This window comes from Chanos chanos, chromosome 1 (genome assembly GCF_902362185.1).
Source record: "Chanos chanos chromosome 1, fChaCha1.1, whole genome shotgun sequence".
In the NCBI taxonomy this organism is placed as follows: domain Eukaryota; kingdom Metazoa; phylum Chordata; class Actinopteri; order Gonorynchiformes; family Chanidae; genus Chanos; species Chanos chanos.
In genome coordinates, this window is record NC_044495.1 from 17,111,623 (window position 1) to 17,124,124 (window position 12,502).

Sequence of the window (12,502 nt, forward strand, 5' to 3'; positions counted from 1 at the left end):
GGTAGCGGGGGGCTGACTTGTTCACACACACCGTCTTGCTCCTTCAGGCTGCTAGATGCCCAGAATAACTGCACTGCTCTAATTAACTTAATGAATTTCACTTATAGCACTTCATTATGTGATAATGCATAAGAGAAAGAGTGCAGAGAGAGAGAGAGACAGAGAGGCAAGAGGAAGGCTCTTCTCTCCTGGGTGTCTCTAATCTTAGTGGAGGACAGTTGAGTCAGATGACTGGAGTAGGGCTGCTTGCTGAAATAGCTGAAGTGAACCCAATTAGACCTTCTCTCATTGCAGCACACATCAAGAGATTTTCCTCTCCCTGTGGTCACATTGAAAAAAGCTCTACTGCTTTACTGCAGGTTCGCTGTTAGTGTGCTACTGATACAGAACACCAGCAATGAACCTGAACAGAGAGACTGACCATTTTGCAACCACACAGGCTGCTTATTTGAATTACATCTAATCAATTTATTGTGAACACTGATTTCATATGAGACCCCATGCTTAGATTGTAATGTCTTGTTATTTTTTTTTGCTGCTGTGCTGCCTAAATGTGAAAGTGTGCAGGGTTAGAGAGTTAGGGTGGGCTGTTTCTTCACCTGAAAGCTGTGTGAGTGTATACATGAACCGGACAGAGACGCAGGGTTCAATCAGAGGTCCAGTACTCTTAGGGCACAGAGAGAGAGAGGCCCGAAGTTTGGTGTGCATTATTCAGAATGCTGTGAATAATTAAGAAGTTTTCATATTTGGTTGTTAGACATAGGCATAAATTAAAGGAGAAGAGGTAGCAGAAGAGGACAGACTGATCTCTACCTCACAGCCTTGCTCCTGTTCTGAGAGATGGACAACACAACAAAACATCCATGAGCAGGGAGGAGAGGTGAGAGAAGGTAGCCTAATTGAGAGACAGAAAGAATTAGAGAACTGTGAATGTTAGGTTAGGGATGGTAATTGTTTGTCTAAGAGAGAGAGAAAGAGGGGAGGAGTGGTTGGGGCAGTGAAAATAGCTGTGTGTGAGAGAGAGGGCCTGTCTCTATTGGACAGTGTTAGTTATGCCGATTGCAGTTAAAAAGGAAAAGAGAGATAAAGACAGAATGTTATGAGAAACTGATGTGGTAAAATTCACATCTGACGCAGCTCTCTTGTTTTTCATGAGGTGAACTGCTCTACAGAGATAATGACCTAATTAAATTTGCGTGTTCAGGACACATTCCAGTCTGGAATACCACGACTCTCAGTCATGTTTCCCATTCAACTGCTGGCAGCATTGAGTCACATCCAGAACTTGGTTTAGGTTTACGGTGAAATGACACATTTTAAACCAGGCTTCAATGGAACATCTTAGTCAGTCCAGTTAACAAGACCAGTTAACAGTGTTCTGACGGTCCTATCCTAGTTGTGCAACAGACTACAGCTCCATCATGTTTCATTCTTTCATGTTTAATTGTCCTGGACAATCAGTTCTTCTATGGTAGACTTATGACTTGAATGGCTGTGTATGGTAGAAGGCCTAGCTGCAGAAAAGGCTCCACAGCATATTAATCTTGCACCATAATACTGTGAATGCTGGGGAGGGAACGGGTCAATGTGATGCCTGTTATTTTGGGCAAAGATGATCATGTCATTTTAGGATGGAGCACGCTGCTCTGAAGCTCTGTGATATGCTCAGGTACCTGCATAGTAAGCAGCTGAGAAAAGAGGGAAAAATGAATGTGCTGGTATATGGATAGTGAAGCACTAGCATGTCCATATTGGCTTATGTTACTGTATCAGCTGGAGATATGCTAAAATAGACTGTTTCAACATGTGTGAGACCAATCCAGGCATCACATTAAACAATAAAGACACATGTCCTGTGAGATTCCTCATTACTCAGCTCTACTCAAACAGTGCCGGATAAGAGCTTGCCACTGGCTGGAAAACCTGCCTGTGTAAAAATAGAGACAACAGGATGGCAGTGTGCTGGCATTCTAGTATAAATGTTTATGCCCAACCTGCTTAGGACACCATAATGGATGGAGGAATGTTCGAGAAATGAAAACATGTTTTGTAACACTCAACAAAGCAGACTGTATGACTGGTGCTACATTAGGAAAGAGCAAAATCTTCATTGCTCACTCATACCAACAGTCGAAGTTCTTTGTCTGTCTGTGCGTATGTGTGGTGGGCCAGGATTAGTGTTACTCTGCATGTTTTTATTCTTCTGTTCATGAAATGAGAAAGTAACTCACAATTACAGCAAGCTCTCATCGTCATGACTCAGCCAGTGTGAGCTCACTGCAGCCAGGCCCAAAGACCGAGTGCTTTTATTTAAGCATTTATCTTTTAGCAGACAGAGTTCAGTCCAATGTTCTACTACAAATCAGCAAACTATTCTACAGGTCCCCTTGGTATAGAAAGTTAATCCAAGTAAACTTGTCCAAATGAATTGGTCTGTTTTTATTAGGTGTGAGGAGCACTATTTTAGCCCCCCAGTGTGTAGTAATCAGCGATGAGCTGTGTGCTCCCTTCAGGACAGAACTGACGTCACACTGAGAGCTGATAAGACCCTCATCTGATTATACTGACCACATACTGAGACACCAACCTGGCATCACTACTCCACACACACTCACATCACCAGTACATAGGCAGGGAAAAAGAGAAGAGAGTATGGTTTGAGTGATATTTCCCTGCAGTTGCTAAAAAGGCTGTGTGACTATTTCGTGTCTACGCTGTGTTTGTTGTGTTGGTGTTGTATGTGTAATCAGTGTGATGTTGAGAGGGAGGATGCTGATAGCATGAGACATGTAGAATGTGTTGGCACTCAGTGAGTAATAACCTACCCTCCAACACTCCATACGCACACACACACACACACACACACACACATACACACACACACTTGCACGCATACACACAAACTACATCATCGTAAAGAGGAACAGAGCATGGCATATATCTATACAATGCCCGTACTGAAAACAGCTCATTACAAAACACACATATACACTTATGACTCTGCAGCCCACTCATACACACACAGCTGGGGAGGTTGCGCCCTCACATGTGCAGTTGGTAAATTCTGCTTTGTGCTGTGGTTTATCATACTCTGTGGAAGCTTAAGTCAACCTGTTAACAGTAAGATTAACACCTCATTTCATATGTAGTATATCACGTTGTTTATGAACTGAGTCTCTAAATATTCACACTAAGTACTACATATAGAGCTGACTGCTAAAATAAAGGAAATATCAATATAACATGTCTTAGTAATGTGTTGAGCAACCAGACCAGTTTGTTACACTCCGGAGAACATATTTTATCTGGAACTCTGTTGATGCCATTCTTCCATGAAGAAATTCATAATGGCATCAAATGGTGTCTTATTGTTGTTTACCTCTGAAGAGTGAGTTTCACTTAAGCCATGCAGAGAAACTGTGCAAACCTACACCATAACAGAGTTGTTAAAAAAAAACCCTCATTGGGAGAGGAGAGTTTCTTTGGTGTGCACCCCACATACATTCATCTACTTGAGGTGGAGGATGACTCATCTGTCCCTATGTCTTTTCCGTTGCTCTACCTTATTTGGAAATGTACATTTTTAGATGAAGGAGGAGGTTTATGCTCTGTAACTTAATGAAAGACTCGTCTATGTGTAGTCCCTGACAGATTGTCCTTGATGAAGCTGTTTGTTGATTGTCTAGAGTTATAAATGCAGTTAACTAATTCAGATTGATTTTTTACCATTCAACAAGATCCAGTGCATCATGGTCAAATATGTGTTTCAAATGTCTCTAGTTCCCATCAGACCTCTAGCTCCTGTCAGACCTCTATGAAACAGTAGTCAATTAGGTGGACTTCGTCCCTGAAGCTCCTGCCAAATGTGCAGAAATAATCACCCCTCATTCAAAGCCAATGATCTTCCTCAGCCTTGGTTGCCAAAAGAGTGAATGAGTTGGACAGCCCAGCATTTTTCACTCTAAGCACCAGAGGGACCACGCCTGTTGGGATGCTTAGGCAGTACTTTCAAATATAAATGGCATGGAAATATCCACAAAAATATACTATATGTGGACAACCCGGAAGCCAGAAAGGAGTTAAAAAGTAAAATGTTATTTTTTTGGAGAGTCCTGTACCTACATGAACAATCACACATCGCCCCCCCTCCCCTCCCACACACACACACATACACACACACACACTCTAATGAAATTATGAAATTATCTGACTTGGGAAATGGTTAAAAGGTTAAAATTCCAGACCACGTACAGTCCTCAAAAAACACAAAACCAACCAACCAACCAACCAAACAAAAAAACTACAACACTGATCCAGGTGGCAGCTTGCAAGAATTTGTGACCTACGCTGTAGCTGTCATAAACAGTGCACAGGGCATAGAGAAAAACAGGACAGATGCAACTAGACACACTGGAAATTTATAACCATTGCTATTTTTCCACACAGTTAAAAGCACAGGAAAAGTAGTAATTGAAAGTAGGCTATACTTTACTCAGATGTTTCCTTCATTTTGGCAGTTACCTGTACTCACTAATGAGCTCTTTCACTTGCCTCACCTTCAGCCTCTGGTTATGCTGTGTTTGCATATGCATGTGTGTTCTCTTGGTTTTCCGCACAAGACTGTAGTGTATGTATTCTTCATGACGCTGTGTAGTAGAGTTCAGCTCTGAGATGTTATCTAGGTAAGGCGTGGCTAAATGAGTGGGCAGCTGTCTCTGATTGGCTCAGATGAAGGGCGATGATGTCATTCAGCAGATGGTGGAATGGCCGTTGTCTGTCCCTGTGGACAGCACCCTCAATGGTTGCCACCCACTCAACATATGCCCCCAGATTCCCTCAGAACTTGTGTGTATATGTGTGTATGTGTGATGTTGCCCTTGTATGCATGTGCCTGGATTTCCATGAACTAGAAATAACTGTTGATCAGATGTTGTTAAAATTGATCCTTGCTAAACTGCCCTGCAAAAAACCCCACTAATACAAAAACGAAATTACTTTCATTCATTATGTAAAAAGATAGTCGATGTGCAAATATAGGTTTTATGTGAATAAGTTCTGAAGCTGCATGGATATCATTGTTTGGATGTGTATTGCTATTCTGCATGCCTTTCCCACTCAAAAGCTCTTTGGCACATGTGGCTCTTATGTAGGTGCTTTGATGGACTTTTAAAAGTCTAGCATTATGTCAAGAATACATCCATTAGTTTTGAGGGTTTTCTTTTTTCTGTTTTTTTAAAATACCTTCATGAATTGGATGGGGGGCGAGAGGCAGAGGCTGGCTTCACATATTTTGGAGAATGCATGTGTTAATCTTCACCCTTCCTCTTCGATGCAAGGATTGTGCCGTGGCAGAGTATGATAGCTCATACTTGGCAATTCCAAACTGTGACAAATCAGGTTTAGTCCCCTCAGATAGGAGTAAGATGGTGTTATTGACATGCACGTGCAAAGCAACGTAAAGTACATTAGGGAGGCCTGAATGCTACATTTAGATATATATATCAGTTTAAATAATTATGCAACATAAACATTGATGTAGACAAGTGATAAATTAAATCAGAGAGAGGCTAAGGTTTTGTTTGAAGATAGCTTTGTTATCATTTATAAATTAAACATTTTATCCAGGACAGTTCATGCCCCTATTAAAAATATATTTTCAAATGGTACTTTCCACTTAGTGGCCAGGTTTATTATATATACCCATGTACTAGTGGTTACAACTCCCTTTACCTACAGAACAGCCTGGTGTCAGAAATGTTCAGTGATGCAGTGGCATATCATGTGGTTGCTGAAGAGTGGACAGTGGTACAACTCATTCCATCTCATCGCAAAGTTGAGAAGAACTATGCATGTCAATCAAGTACAGATATGAAGGACAGCTGCTAACTTTTTCGTTTTGTTGCTAAACCAGTTAAACATTGGACCCGTGTTCCACAAAGCAGATAGCAGAATATGCCAGATCAACCAACCTACATTATCTCTGGTTGACTTAAGAGAGTGTGTGATCGTTTTAACACCATTTCCTCAGGTCTTTTATACGAGGACAAAAAGCAGGGGGATATGAGTCCTCCAGGGTTTGATTTGGGCACATCTGCCTTAGAGACTGTTGTGTATGAAAAGCCCAGCAACCATTTCCGAGATACCAAAACCAGTGCGCTTGATACCGATAATCATAGTACGCTCAAAGTAGCTTCAGTCGCTTATTTAGCCAGTCTTTACACTCGGTCAGACAGTAATTGGATCCCGTCATGTTTGTCTCGCTGCTTTATATGACCAGCATGACTGCATGTCTCACTGTCTCTAGGAGCAATCCATTTTTCTATTGAGTGGTTGCATGGGGGAAGATCTAAAACCCTTTCAGCTCCACCCTCTTCCCCCTTAACACAGCCAATGAATTCATTATCACTTTATAACTTTAAAGCCCAGGAGTGTTTAGGTCTCCAGCTCTGTCTTGAGTCACGATAACATAGATAGCTTCACTCTTTCCAACGTGGCTGATATGAGATCACCTACTGATGAATCAATACCAACTGCTCTGTCATCGACCCACGCATAAGCGACCAATAAAAGTTTTATTGAAGCAAATTAAAAATGCGATAAACCAGCGTTTTCCCCCCTCTGATATATCTCTTTGTGCCAGTAACACTGAGGCTGTTAAATATCTTGTAGAGTATGGTGAATTGGCCCAAACCCTGGCCGGTGCCAGTGGGAGTATAAATATTGCCTGTCTCTGGTTGGCTGTTGAAGCTGGTTCTGATTGGCTGTAACTGCAGAGAGTTGGAGCTGGTTTATGGCTGGTTGAAAGCTTAGTGAGAGCAGAACAATGTCATGGTGTGAAGGATGACTGACTGAACATGACTTTTTCCCTGTAGTATGATGTTTGTTGTATCATGAAAAATTTGACTTTATTTTCTGCTATGTGTTGGCTGTGTGTTGGCCCTGTGTTTGAGCTCCAAGTTGTCTGTTTTCACTGTTTTTTTGGCTATATGTTGGTTCTACATTAGCTCCACATGGGCTCTGCATGACCTCTACTAGAGGTGTACAGAGACATCATTATCTGTATCTGTATCTGTATCTGTTCAACCAACACAATGATCTGTCTCTGTGTCTGTATTTGGACAGAAGAACGGACGTGGGTGTGGCTTATACCGGAAGTCTCGTTAAATCGGGCAAATGTTGTATTTTCTAACCTATTCACTGGTAATACAATTTTGTGCCCTCAAAGCATCAAATTGATTTAATATTGCCATATAATTAATTATGAAATATATTTCCACATCCTCATTCTGTACTTTTCATCTCTCTCTATCGCTCTCCCTCTCTTATTTTTATTTTTAACTAAACTAAGTTTTATGAACTGTCTGAACCCCACCACCACCACCCCTTTAACTGGGGGACACTGAACAATCAAAAACTGAAAGAAAAAGTTTTATAAGATTCGAAAGATTCTGTTTTGCATTTGAGATAGAAACTATTTACAGTGAATATACAATGGAAACCGCTTATAGTGATCACGTCTGTCTGGGTGAAACTGATCACTATTAGCAGACGATCATTATAGCCGATTTTTTTTTTCTTTTTCTTTTTCTTTATTTCTCATGTAGATTACCATCATGACATTTGTATATTTATTACATGAATATAAAGTAATGAAACGAGCAGCGTCGCGACTTACGGAATTTTATGGACTCTTTCAAAATACAATAGGCTTACGCTTTCAAACCCTTCTCAAATTACAGTACTGTACAAATTAAATTACTGAATTGTGTATAATTCAAATACACTATAATACAGTACAGTACTGTATATAAAATATAGCTTATTGTAGTTCAAATTATCATTAGGCTATAGCCTAAAACGTAAAAGAATTGTGCGGTTTACAAAGTACAATAACGTCAGTAGTGAAAGTACAGGCTAAGCCACGGCTTGGCCGGGGTTTCAGTGCATTTCTCAATTTGTAACAGAATTGAAAATAAACTAAGCTATCAATGCTGAACGGTTTATCACCATGACCGTGATCACTATAAGCGGTTTTCTGCTGTATTTAGAAAAATATCTTTCAGCTGAAGGGAATAATCTTAAATTCCAATAATGTTGCGTTCCTGATTCTTGATGCTGATCGCTAGGGAGACGTGAATTACTATTTTACAACAGTAATTTGCGCTGACTCGGTGGGGGCGACTACAGAATATAGCGATCACTTTTCAGTAATGTGTAGAAAATGAAACGACTAGTTAATGAAATAAGAGTCCTATGTTGCAAACAGAATCGGCATTCTTATCTTGTGGCCATCCACAATGATATGCATCGATTTGAAGAAACATAATGGCTGACACACAGACATGCAATCATGTTTTTTTCCCGAATAATAACGAGCAACTTCAGGTAGAAGAAATATCTGTTTCCATTGCATTTATTTGTGCTTTCCCAAATAGTCGATTGTTAGCTGTATGTGCCATACAGATCACTGCAGTAAAATAAGTTTTGTGTTGTGAGATCCTTACTCTGTGAGCTTGGAGTTTAACTCTCAGGTTCTTGCAAACGGTCTCTCTCTTTTCTCCACCCCACCATTGTCACTTACCCATAGAGATTCATTTCAGTGTTTCTCTTATAAATGGCTTGTAAAGACGTTACAGTGTTACATAGCTTAGCGGAATTTATTTCACAGCTTCAATCACATATTTAGGCTTCCTCTGTACCATCTGAGCTCTCTCTTGCTCTGTCTCCTCTCCCTCTCTCTCCCCAGCAGGAAATCTGGGTTACTCTAGTCCTGTATCTCTGCAGATGAATATTAATAAGGAGGTTATTAATACCTGACTGCACTGTGTGTGTGTGTGTGTGTATGTGTGTGTGTGTGACAGAGTCCTATCATAGCTAGAGAATGTTCTGGAGAATAGAGGTCCAGTCTGAGCTCTATGAATGATGCTCGAGTGTGAAGTGAGTGTTTGCTCTTCATCTGAGGGTCACAGGAAATGCAGAGAGCTGCTTTGAGTTCACTTTCCATAACAGTTAGTAGTCATTCAGACTGAATGAAAAACATTCACATACGTGTGACTCATACCTACTATCACATTCTGACAACAAAGCAAAAACAGACCTCTAAACAGCTCTTATGGAACCCTGAGAACAACTCAATCCATCAGTGCCTGCAGTCATGTTGAAATCATGTGGAATCATGGAGTAGGTGTTTACCCTACCCAGCGTGTTCATGTGCTGTGAAAGATATGCACACAAACACACAATGTAATGCTAGTATTCCTGGGTTAAGTATTTGTGGTACGTCTACTTGGCTGAGAGGGAAATGACAGCAGTAGTGTGTTGATTTGCCAGAATGTGTTCAAGCAGATGGAATCTAAATTCACACACACACACATAAATATATATATGTATATATATATATGTGTGTGTGTCTGTGTGTGTGTATTTAACATTTATAAAATCAAAAGAGTTATATTACGAAAAGAGGAGCTGTTGGTGCAGCTGTCGCTGCCTAAAGATGTGTGTGTGTGTGTGCGTGCGTGTGCGTGTGTGGGTGTGTGCGCGCGTGTGTGTGCGCTCTCATCTGAGTCCCACTGAGTTTGTATGGCTGTATAGGGAGCAGGTGTGATTTTGTATCTGCTTGCTGGAGTGAAAAGTAGGTGCATGTATTCAAGGAGTGAGATCTCTCTTTCTCTCTCTCTCTCTCTCTCTCTCTCTCTCTCTCTTTGTTTGTGTGTCTCAATCTCACTACTACTAACTCTCTTCTCTCTTTCTCTCCCTTTAGAGGAGGAGATAGGAATACTTTAGTGAGGGATGAGTTAGCATAGACCTGGGTGTGTGGGATGAGATGGTGAGATGGATGTGGTCATTCTCCTTTCTTACACACATAAGACACTGTAGTTTACAATGACTAAATGATTAACAAGAAAAAGAGAGGGTGAATGTATATAAGAGGGTATTTGAGATGATGAGAATGAGATTTCTGAGCGTGTGAAAGAAGGTCTGTGAACTGAGTCTGTGAACAGATTTGATTGGCAGCTCTTATTTTTCATGCTGAATGAAATGAGGTTGGGGGGCGGCCCAGAGTGCTCCACTGGGATTGGCCGATGTCAGTTTAGAGAGTAAGTTACCGGTGTGATTTTGAGCTGGGCTTCAGAATGATGATGTGTCCTGGCCCATGGCTGATGTTTTATCTGTCCTCAGAACTTCTGATTTATCAATCTAGAGAACATGTAGAGCTCCTTCAATCAGCACCAGCACAACTCAGTTTCAAAACCACACATTGGTACACACATTGCTCCAGAAACTGATGTGATTTCTGTGTATCACACTCACTTTAGAAGTAGGCCATTAAGCATGGAATATTCCTTGATGGCCTGCTAGCTTTTTAGAGATCCGCCAGACCTTTTAGAGATCTGTGATGCTCTCCCAGGAAAAGAAGCATGATTAGTGGCCTACTGGACGATCCCACATGCTCAGTTTGGCTTTAGAGAAAAAACACACATGCATGCACACACCTGCTGAGTGTATTTTTATGCCCCTTACATTATGATATGTCGCTGTCTCAGTGACAGCTTTTCAGAAACCTGTTTGTGTTTTTTCTCCTTATGGTGGAGTCAGTATCAGAAAGTGGTGCTTTTGTCTGAGTGAATAATGAGGTGTCATCAGCTGTTACAAAGTGACTGAAATAAATCTGAGAGGAAGAGGGTGAGAAAGAGGAGGTTTCTCTAGAAAGACCTGACACGAACGCCAGACATATGGATAGACAGTTCCATCATGCCAGGACATCACTGATGACAGAATGACAAAGCCAGACTTGCAGGTTCAAAAACATTGCCTCTAATGGCGTAAATATTCACAACTGGTGAATTTCCAAACCATTGATCACTTTACATGACAGCAATGCCAAGGAAAAAAAACATCAAGAACTTTGAGAACTTCTCCTGCTGGGCTTATATGGTCAGACTGTGAATGAATATTTGAATATAACTGTGATTTTATTCATGTACACAGTGTCTTAAAGAAGGAGGGCATAATTGAATTAGTGACTGATCAGCTTTAAGAGTGTAACCTTTAAAGAAGAAGAAGAATCCCCCTGTCAATCTGTCACACCATTCAGCTTAATCTGCCCTGTTTCGTATTTAGTGGATTGACATGTTATTAGAGAGTAAGAAGGGGCAGAGGAGGGTGGGCAGATTATAAGGAGTGTGTCTTGTGTTGCATTTGACTGCTTATCTGTGTGAACAGAGCACACCCTGCTCCTTTACCACTGATGCTCTCAACAGCAGCACAGATTCACTGATGAGAGAGAGAGAGAGAGAGAGAGAGAGAGAGAGAGAGAGAGAGAAACATTTAGGAGAAATATTCTCTACAAAAAATGTCAGATCTTATATTACAGCTGTCACTGTTCAGTAAATTTACACCAACACCTTATAAGTCAACAAAATAAATCTGAGGCTTCGGTCTAGTAAAGGAAAAAACAACGAACAGCAAAAACTCTGTCAGTAGATGAGTTTCAATAATATTAACTCACTGTGAATGCATACATAAATGAGTCATTGGAGTCATGCAGTAAAATGATAAATATTGTTGTAAGTAAGCAAGCAAGGGCGCTAATACTCTCAGCAACCAAAACCCATAATACCAAAGTCTGTCTCTCTGTATTTTTTTACAGAAAAAAAACAACAACAAGCTTGTCCAGTTCAACAATAACCCTTCAGGCTGTCTCAGATGTGAAGTGGTGTAAGCAGTGTGACAGAAATCAGAAACAATAATGAAATAATCAGGAAGCTGATACTTTCTTACTGTTCCCTCACCTCAAGTTTCTGCCACAGGTTTATGAGTGATTGAGTATACTGCTGTAACACAGCATGATAACTGTTATAGAAGATGACCTGCCACCATGAAGAGAAAGATCCCTCATCAGTATTTTAAGATATTTGTGATGTACAGTTTTGAAGAATAGTGTGAGCACCCCCCACACACACATACACATTGTGTGTGTTTTTGCTGGTGTATGTGTGTGTGTGTGTATGTGTGTGTGTGTGTGTGTGTGTGTGTGTGTGCGTGTTTTCCTGTAATGGTCAGGCTCTCTATAAATGACCATTCTATTACTTCACCTCAGAAGTCTGCACTGTACAAAAACATTTTTCCTAGGGCTTCTCCCAACACTAATTACGTTGTGTTGTTGAGCTGGACACACTGTGTAAAATTAATAGTTTCCAGCATTTCTGCCAGATTTCTCTTGACTTCATTTGAGTGGAAACAGACCTGATGGTGTATCATTATAATTTGAAAGTCAAAATCTACAGTTAACACACATGAATACCCGAAGTTCTCTAAAATTGCTGAAACCTTTTCTGTTTCTTTGTTATCATGCAGCGTCATGGAAAGAGTGGACTTTGTATTGCCTAAAGCATAATGGAAGAGTGCCATTTGTCCAGAGTATCTGAATATGTCATTGTGTTCAGAATGGATGTTCAGTTGTTTGCTCCCACAGTTTTAGGGTTCAGCCCCCTCAACA

The 12,502-nt window shown here is 40.7% G+C and overlaps 1 protein-coding gene across 1 annotated transcript in view; it reads left to right on the forward strand.

The window, feature by feature from the left end:
* cacna1c (calcium channel, voltage-dependent, L type, alpha 1C subunit) overlaps window positions 1-12,502 on the forward strand; it is a 128,132-nt gene that overhangs the window by 22,222 nt on the left and 93,408 nt on the right. The gene's annotated exons all lie outside the window — the stretch shown is intronic.